A 10,518-nucleotide genomic window follows, 5' to 3' on the forward strand; every position below is an offset into this window, starting at 1 on the left:
AGTTTTAAGTCTTCACTAAGTCCTGCCTTTCTAAAGCTGAGGGCAAAGGAAACCTACAACCTATATATGAAAATAAAAGCAAGGTCTTAAAAGTTATTGTAATCACAGTATGTTTTTCTAAGGTAGGACATATTACTTGTAGACAGTGTGGAAAATAGTGACCAACTAGAAACTGCCTTGAATTCCTACACTTACAGAAAACATTTGAGGGGCCACTGAACCATCCTTGCCCTCTCATTTTCCAAAGCAGGTTGTTGTGCTTTGGTTGGCTAAGCCAAAGGGAAATGAACACAGTCCTTCTCAAATGTTCAAGGATATTGATCCGCACTTGCTTTCTGAAATTATCTGCAGCCAGAGAAAAATGAGAAAAGATTAGATTGTATTTAGCTGTTCACAGAGGGACAGAAAACTACCTGTTCCCTCCAACCATATTGGAAAACCTTACAATTTATGGTATGCTAGGTACAGAAGGCAGGAAGGCCTTGCTCAGTAGTGAGGAATATTAGCCCTAGACTCTGGATTGCGTCAGGCTCACCTAACAAATCATTAAAAAAAAAGTCTTAAAAGAATCGAGTTGTTTCCAAGAAACCTAATTCATCTTAGAACAAAGCTTGAGATTTATAGGAATAAATAGGGTCAAGTTTGCAATGCCTGGCAATCAGTCAAAGATTACCAGAAGAGACAGAAAAACATGACATTTAATAAGGAGAAGATCAATCAATCAAAACAGGCCTAGAATAAACACAGATGCTAGAACTGGCAGGGAAGGTTGTTGAAACTGTTACGATCAACTATAGTTTCAATAAGCTAGATAAAAATACAAAATAAGAAAAAGCCAAAGGGAACTTTTAGAGACAAAAACTGTAGTGTCTCAAAGGAAAAACACATGATAGAGGTGTAACAGTAGATTGATCCTTGTAAAAGGAAAGATTAGTACACTTGCAGCAATAGGAAGTATCAAATTGATAGAGAATTTAAAAAAATGAATACAAGAACATAAGAAGAACATCAGCGTACTGTGGACAATTTCAAGTGGCCTAATTTACCTTCAAACGAGGGAGGGAATCAGGAAAACATGTGAAGAAATAATGCTAAAAGTGTTATAAACTTGTAAAATGTTATAAACTCTAAACTTAGAGATCCAGTGAACTCCAAATGCATGAAGACACATAATCAGAAGTACATCAAGGCACATCAAAATCAAATTTCTCAAAACCAGTGATAAGGAAAAAAGCACCTTAAGAACAGCAAGAGGAGGAGGTGGATGGAGAGAGGAAAGGTAGGAGAATAGAGTCACAATATTCAATATACATAAGTGAAAATGGAACTAGGAAAATCGAGGGGATGGGAGAGATGGTGGACAATGATGGGAGGGCTGACACTGGTCAAGATGCATTATACTCACAAACTGGCATAATGAATTGAATCCTCTTTGTACAACTACTAAGAGATAATGGTAATAATAATAATAATTTTTAAAGCATCCAATAGGAACACACACTATACTTGCAGAGCCATGATGTGAATTTGTCAGAAACAATGCAAATAAGAAAAAGTGGAATATTATACAGTACTGAATTCAGAGACTGAAAATATATGAAGGGAAATCTAACTAACTACAAGAAGAAATAGACATGTCCAAAATTATAGCTGAAGACTGAATTATCCTTTCTCAATAACTCTTTCAATAATAAAGGAAGCAATCAGATGGGAAATAGTAGACACTGTCCATCAGTAACCTAACATGACTGACATTCATAGCACAATCCACTCCAAAAGAACAGGGAAATAAATTTGAGAAACTATGCCCATTTACAATGGCACACCCCAATAAAAGACCTCCTTCTTCCCATCACTGGCCACAGATAGACCCTATTTGGGCTATAAAACAAGTTGCAGTCAATTTAAAAGGATTCAACTTATACAAATTATATTCCCAGAGAACAAATATCCAATCAAATTAGAAATTAATAAAAGACAGAATTTCAATATTCCTGAAATAAATAACCCATGGCTCAAGGAAGCCCACAGATAACAAGTTTTTGACCTAGATAAAAATTAAAGTACAATGTGTCATGCCGAACTTCAAACTCTACTACAGAGCTATAATCACAAAGACAGCATGGTACTGGCACAAAAACAGACCCGAAGACCAATGGAACAGAATAGAAGATCCAGATATAAATCCACAGGCCTACAGCCAGCTGATATTCGACAAAGGAGCCAAAGACATACAATGGAAGAAACACAGCCTCTTCAACCGCTGGTGCTGGGAAAACTGGGCAGCCACATGCAGAAAACTAAAAGTGGACCCCAGCCTATCACCATGCACCAACATCAACTCAAAATGGATTAAAGACCTTAACATTAAACCTGAATCTCTGAAACTACTGCAGGACAGAGTAGGAGAGACACTTGAACTAATAGGCACAGGAAGGAACTTCCTGAACAGAGTCCCAGGGTCACAACAAGTTGGAGAGAGACTCGACAAATGGGACTACCTTAAAATAAAAAGCTTCTGCACAGCTAAATCTATCGCAACTAAGCTAGAAAGACAACCAACTAATTGGGAAAAAATATTTACCAGCAATATATCAGACAAGGGGTTAACATCCTGTATATACAGGGAACTCAAGAAACTAATCCCTCCCAAACCTAACAAACCAATTACTAAATGGGCAAGGGAACTAAAGAGGGACTTCTCAAATGAAGAAATAAAAATGGCAAAGAAACACATGAGGAAATGTTCATCATCCCTGGTGGTGAAGGAAATGCAAATAAAGACAACCCTGAGATACCACCTTACCCCAGTCAGAATGTCCCACATCCACAAATCAGCCAACGACAAATGCTGGAGGGGATGTGGAGAAAGAGGAACCCTATTACACTGCTGGTGGGAATGTACACTTATACAACCACTTTGGAAAGCAGTCTGGAGGGTCCTTAGAAAGCTAAAGATTGACCTCCCTTACGACCCAGTCATACCACTTCTAGGCATCTACCCTGAACAACAGGAACCAATATACAAGGACACGTGCACCTCCATGTTTATTGCAGCACTGTTCGCAATAGCTAGGATATGGAAACAACCTAGGTGCCCCACCACGGATGAATGGATCCAAAAATTGTGGTATCTATACACAATGGAATATTATGCAGCCATTAGAAATGACAAAATAATGGCATTTGCAGGGAAATGGATGGAGCTAGAAGGAATCATGTTGAGCGAGGTAAGCCAAGAACGAAGAGACAAACGGTACATGGTCTCCCTCATAAGTGGATGCTAAATCCAAAAGGTTAGGTGATACGACAAAACTAACAGGACTTAAGAAACAAAGAACTCCCGCTCATCTGGTTGAACCACTACTAAAAATCCTCATGCTGCTGATCACAAATATGGTATACAACATGTGAACACTGTTATATATTACAGACTGTGGTAGACAATTTGCTCCAGGGAAGTTAGAATGAACTTGTGACTTTGAAATTATGTAATCATTTAATCACAATCAAAAAAAAAAAAGAACCTCGGGGAAGGGAGAGAGGGAGGGGATGGTAGGGGGAAAACAATGGAGGGGGTAACAATGTTCAAGAGGAAGTGTACTCATAACCTCACTCATGTAACTGTAACCCTCTGTATAGTAGCTTTACAATAAAAAAAAAAAAGTACAATGTGTCAGACGTATGTGTGCCATTAATGAATACTTAGGGGACAGTTTATTATACTAAATGCCTACAATACAAAAAAGAACAACTTGAAATCAATTACTTCACCTTAAGAAATGGGAAGAAAAACAATGAATTAAGTCTAAAAGGAAGAAAATAAAATCCAAATGGAATTCAGTGAAATAGAAAACAGGAAAACAAAAGAGAAAAATATCAATGAAACCAAAAGTTGACCCTTTGCAAACATCAATGGTATGAAAATATCAATGACATGAACAAACTTCTACCTTCCAAAAGACCAGTAAAAACACTGAGAAGGTACAAATTGCCAATAGTAGGATAAAAGAGCAATGACAGATTGTACTGATAATATAGTGATAATAGAGGAATGTTATGAACAACTTCATTTCAACTTAAGCTGGGTGCTGGTGGCTTTATACCTACAATCCTAGCTACGCAGAAAGCTGAGATCTGGGGAAATCACAGTTCAAGATCAGCCTAACAGAGACTCCGTCTCCAAAATAACTAGCAAAAAAATGTAGCAATAAAATCCCCCCTACTCCATACAACTAATATAAATGAATCATCATACTAATGATAATAATCAGCAAAAAGCTGGGCTAGAGATGTGGCTCAAATGGTAGAGTACCAGCCAAGTAAGTTCAAAGCTCTGAGTTCAAACCCAAGTGCCAAAACAATACAACTTAAGTGAAACTGAAAAATTTCTTGAAATAACATTAACCAACAGATGTCACTAAAGAAGGAACAGATAATCCAAATGCCCTTAAAACTATTTTTAAAATTTGAAAAACAGTTTTTAAAACTGTCATAGAAGGAAAACTTCATCCCAAATGGCTGTACTAGTTTGTAGCTTCTACCAAACATGTAAGGAAAAAATAATGCCAACTTCACACAATGTCTTGCAAAAATTTAAAGAGAAAGGAGCATTTCCCAACTCATTTTACGGGACCAACATTACTCTTGCTGACAGAAATGGTTGTCAAAAGAGAAAGAGAAAGAAACTTCCTGAACCTAACACAACATATATATTTTTTTCATTAGTAGCTGTACATTGATCAATGGTTTGATATAAAGTTATTTCAGATTGTCAGATAATTGCCCAGCATTGCAATTTTTGTTCCTTTCAAAAAGGGAAAGGGGGCTGGGAAGGTGGCTCAGTGGTAGAGCGCTTGCCTTGCATGCATGAGGCCCTGGGTTCGATTCCTCAGCACCACATAAGCAGAAAAAGCTGGAAGTGGAGCTATGGCTCAAGTAGTAGAGCTCTAGCCTTGAGCTGAAAAGCTGAGGGACAGTGCCCAGGCCTAAAGTTCAGGACCCAAGACCAACCCAAAAAAAGGGAAAGGGCTGAATTGGAAGATCAACTAACATATATACTTTTAAAAAGCAATCTGTGAGCGTCATCTCAGACTGCCTTCACTCTAAGATCAAGAGCAAGAAATAAGTAGTGAATTGCACCTTTGCTGTTGTGTTGTGTTAGAATTTATATCTAGAGCAACTAAGCAAGGAAAATGGATACAAGGTGTCCCAGTTGGGAGGGAAAAAGTAAAACTGCACTCACAGATAACATGAACCTACATAGAGAAAACCTCAAATAGCCACAGAAAACTAAGAGAAATAATAAGTCAGCAGCAAGGAAGACCAACACAAAATTAGTCTTATTTCTCTATACCAATGATAAATAATTGGAAAATAAGATTGAGAACGTATTCCCACTTACAATAGCATACCCCAAATAAATTCCACCAGCTTGAAGAATTGCTATGAAACTACAACTATTACTAAAAGAGACAACAAAAAGCATAAAAGAAAAATAGCCCATTGTTATGGACTAGAGAAGTCAGTACGTCAGTATTACTCCATGGCAATCTACAGATTCGATGCAATTTCTATCAAAATACTGATGATTTTTTTTTTTCAGAAATGAAGATACCAATTCCCAAACACAGAATTTCAAAGAGCCTTGAATAACTTAAAGCAGCTGAAGAAGAACAAGGTTGGAGTACTCAGATTTCCCAATTTGAAAACTTACTCCAGAGCGTTAGGAAGAATCCAGAAATAAACCCATGCAGACTTGTTGCAAGCTTCCCTTGTAATATAGTTAAAGACTGGAAACAGCTCAGATGTTTATCAACAGGCAAATGCATTAATAAATTGTGACAGGCTCATACAATACCACACTACACATGTATAAAAACCATTGATGCAATGCAAGACAGACTAATTTCAAATTTCTGTGTGAAAAATATACAGATCCAACTGCAGACTGTATGATTATACTTATGTAACCACCCTAGAATATACAAAGAATTTATAGAGAGAGGGAGCAGATGAGAGGTTGTCTGGGGAATGCATGCATGCTGGGAGGAGCAGGAGGAAAGAGATCAAGATGGGGTCGATGGACAGTTTCCTGATCTTGATTTGGATGAGGAGTTTAAAAGTATATATGAACATCAAAACTTTGATCAAATTGTTGACTCCAATGCATTGCCCTATGCATAACAATTAGATTTCGTTAAAGCTTTCTAAAATATACCAAACAAATAAATTTGAAAAAAGTTAAGCATTATTTCTACCATATAACCCAACCATTCTACTCTCAGGTAAAGGTGTATACTATTTTGCAAAAGTTTACATACAAATACTTCTGCTTTCACTGTATTTGATGTTGGTATAATTTGTGGAGGGGAAGGAAAAAAACAAATCATTTAAATAGGAATTCACATGGACCCATTGCAACAATGAGATGTACAAGTCGTTATGCCAAAAACAAACTTTACAACTTTGGTGGCGGGGTAGGGGGAGGATTGGGTGGAGGGAGGTGGGGGGGTGTATGGGAAAGGTTGGGAAGGGGAAACAAAGAGGAGGCAACAATGCTTGATAAGAAATGTACTTGTTATCTTGCCCATGTAATTGTAACTCCTCTGAATGGTATTTTCACAATAAAAAAAAAAAACTACAAACCATACAATAAAAAAAATACTTCTATTAGCTTTCTTTAAAAATGGATAAAGACTGGAAACAACCTAGACATTTGTCCACAAGTGAATGAATCAGGAAATTGTGACACATCCACATAATATATAATACTCAATAAAAGGACAAACTATTAATACAGACAAGACCATGAGTAACTCTCAAAAGAATTATGCTAAGTGGGGGGAGTTAGTGGAAGTTAGTACACATCTTGAAATTCCATTTTGTAAAACTCTAGCAAATCCAAACAGAGACAGAAAGCACTGGGGACTGGGATTGGAAATGGGAGGGAAGAATTACAATCAGATATAAGAAGGTGTTTGAGACTGATGAATACCTTCACTATCTTGGTTATGGTGATTATTTCCTGGGTGAATATAGCTATGAAATCTTATCAGATATACTTTAAAGATATGCGACTAATACAGTCTCCAAGCCACACATGGAACACTTGGCCCAGGAAAATCAGAAAATGCTTAATTTCAAGGCAGGTCAGTTCTTAGAAAATGATTACGTGAATCCAGCAGTCTTTGTCATATTCGCCAAACCAAGAATCATTGTCCCCTAAAAGCCACCCATCATCCGCATGGAAATTAACACTGATGTCCCAGTTAGCTTGATGAACTTTGGTCATCATTTTTGATAGGAAGACTTTCTTTTTCCTTTTGAGATTATTTATACCCCTTAGGTACCTGCATTCTTCAGAGATTTGGTTTCCATTCTGGCTGTTCTCACCTGTCAGAAAGAAGATTACACAGGGTTAGTCTCCAAACCCACTCTTGCTCATGCTGAACACTGAGAGTCAGGACAGGGCTCAGAAATGCCCATGGTTCCCTTCTGTGTTCCTTCTTTGCTGTGTTCCTTCCTGCCCCGGAGGCTGATGGCAGCCACAATAATGACAGTTTGGAACAGCTTGTGCTCACCAAGTTGGTGGTCTGTGAGGTGTAGAGAAGACTTCCAGAGCTGCCTTCCTCGGACCTACTGGCCTTTCTCTGTTTTGTTTCAGAGAACCCCAGGGAGGGGCCAGACCAGAGCAGGGCAAAGGGCAGGAGGTCATGGGTCAAATTCATCTAAGAAAACTGCTGGCTGAGAGGAAGCATTAGAGAAGCTTTTCTCCACACCTGGGGTGGGGGGTTCCCTTTCCCCAGAGGGAGCTTGGCCATGCTCAGCCCCAGGGCTGTCTGACTCGGGAGCTGGTTTTGACATAGGAATGCTCAATGGGAGTCCGTTCTGGGCAGCTGTGGCCAGCAGGGCTAAGGACAGACGGAGGAAGGGGACTCTCACAGAGCTAGGACCCTGGGATGGTGAGATCTTACAGACTAGGATGGTCTTGGCGGCCATCTACCTTAAATTGGTAATATCCTGTAAAGGGAGGTGCCAAGGCACTGGGGGAAAACGATAGAAAAGGTGGTGAGCCTGGTTCCATCTATCTGCCACAATGAGCTCCCTCCCTCCTCCACTTCTCCGAGACCTCAGTTCCAATTCATTCATTCATTCCACTCAAAGGATAAACCCCTGAAACTCTTTAATTAAAATAAATAAATAAATAAACATACATACATACACACATATATATGCACATCAACTTGAAACTCATTAATCATATATATTGTATGAGATATATGATATATACATATATATAAGTATGTAATCTACATGTATATATACATGTGTATCCATATATGATTTATATCCATGTGTATATATACATATGATATATATGATAAATGATATGTGATATATATGGATATATATGTGTATATATATTTATCTATATATCAACAGAGACAAAAGCCTGAAGATAAAGTTTACCTTAGAGGTTGTTAAAAGCCTGTGTGCACTATTTTCAGACCAAGGGATTGTCCCTAAAAAATCACATCTCCTATGGAAAGGTTTTCTCTCTTAGGATATCCTGCATAATAACTATGGGGATTATCTATGCAAACTTTAGCTTTTCTGGGGCATCCATCTGAGGGTGGCTTTTGAAGAACTGGTGCCTAGGATGGGCACATTCCACTCAGGGCAGCCCCTGGGCAAGAAGCCAAGGACAATAGGCTTGGTTTCTTCATGAGCAATTCTGCATGAGGAAGAGGTGTAGCACCACTGAAAGCATTGCCCATCCCCCTAAACTATGGGCACTATGAAAAAATATTACTCCTGCATTTTTTGTATTAAATTCATGAGCTTCCTTCTGACTTGAGGATTTTACTGTCTGCGGAGTTAGGAATGAGTGGTTCTCAGCCATGCTTGTAGCATCTAGCCTAGAGAGAAACACAGCTCAGAGCTTGGGCGGGATGGCTGTGCAGGAGAGAATTAGCTTTGGCTCACATAGTTTAACTCAATGTGTTGACAACAAGCTGTTTGAGGGTTATTCTTTGTCAAAAAGCCATAATGTCATTTTTCTCTGGTAACATACTTGTGTTTTAAAGCTTTTATACTTCATAAAGTAGGAGAGTGAAATCATCCCAAGAGTACAGCTTTATTTATTTAGTTATTTACTTCATTATTTAAGTAGTATATGCTAGTACTAAGGTATGAACTCTGGTCTTGAATGCTATCCTTCAGCTTATTCATTCTAAACTGGTACTCTACCACTTGAACCAAAACTCCACTTCTGACATTTTGCTGGTTAACTGGAGATAAGTCTCATGGACTTTCCTGCCCAGGCTGGCTTAGAACCGTGATCCTCAAATCTTTCAGCTTCCTAAGTAGCTAGGATTACAGATGAGACCCACCAGCACCCAGCCAAGGGTGGCTGGCTCCATTTCAAACAGAGCTTGTATTTAACTTAATCCTTATGTGCAGACTAAAGCTCAGAGGAAGCCAGAGTGAGTTCAGAAGACCCCCAAACTGGGTACTTCATGTTTATATTTGCATATATTATTTCTTTTCTGTCAAAGAACTGACCCATTCTGGGGTAACTATTTTCACACATGGGAAGCCATGTTTGAGAGAGGAAGAGTCGATGACTCCATGAGGTCCCCTATAAGGTGCCATAGTGGTGTTCGCCCAACAATATTCTCATTCCTAGTGCATGCATGGCAGTGTGCCTTAGACATCTCAGGTCTTCTGGTGTCTGTAAAGGCCACCCCCACCTCCGCTGAGACCACTTCCTCCTCCTCACCCCTGCTGACTTAGTGTGCTAACTAAGGTTAAATTTGACCCTCCTATCAGTAATGAAAGATGTGACCTTGAATACAATGCAGAGTCTTCCCATATCTCCCTTTCTCCACTTTATGTGGAAGCTGTTTCCATTGGTTTACTGTGAACACCAAGTGAAATAATCCCACCCAGAACGCTCAATGTGTAATAGGAGCTCAATCTATGATACTTGTCAGGTCCTTTGCAACTCAACCTATGTCTCTATGATTGTTTAATCATAGCTACTACTTATTGGCTGTATAATACATTCCAGGTACTTCGAAGCAGTCTGTAGATAGAGCTTCAGAACAATACTTTAAAGCTTAGAAAAAATACCTAGCTATAGACAAGGTAGCAGTGGTTAGAAAGATTAAACAACTTGCCTTTGATCATATAATAAAAACAAACACACAAACAAAAAGAGCCAGAACTGTAACTTGGAAATTGACCTTAAGGACTTTGCTCTTTTCTGTATCTAGGAAAGAGGAATGAAACATTTTTATAGTTTTGCTTGCATTTCTTGTCACTGGCCCCAAACAAACAGAAAAAACCCAACACACCCTTTCACTTTAGTTCTTTGATCTCATTCAGGAAGATAGCTCCCTTCAGTGCCTTACCTGCTCATTGTACTGTTACTTGGATTTGATGACTGAGAGGTCCTATTTCTCTCTAACTGCAGAGCTGAAGAAAGTTATAAACAAAAAGCCCAGGACCAGT

Source organism: Dipodomys spectabilis, unplaced genomic scaffold (genome assembly GCF_019054845.1).
Source record: "Dipodomys spectabilis isolate Male_0828 unplaced genomic scaffold, ASM1905484v1 ptg000125l, whole genome shotgun sequence".
NCBI classification, from domain to species: Eukaryota; Metazoa; Chordata; class Mammalia; order Rodentia; family Heteromyidae; genus Dipodomys; species Dipodomys spectabilis.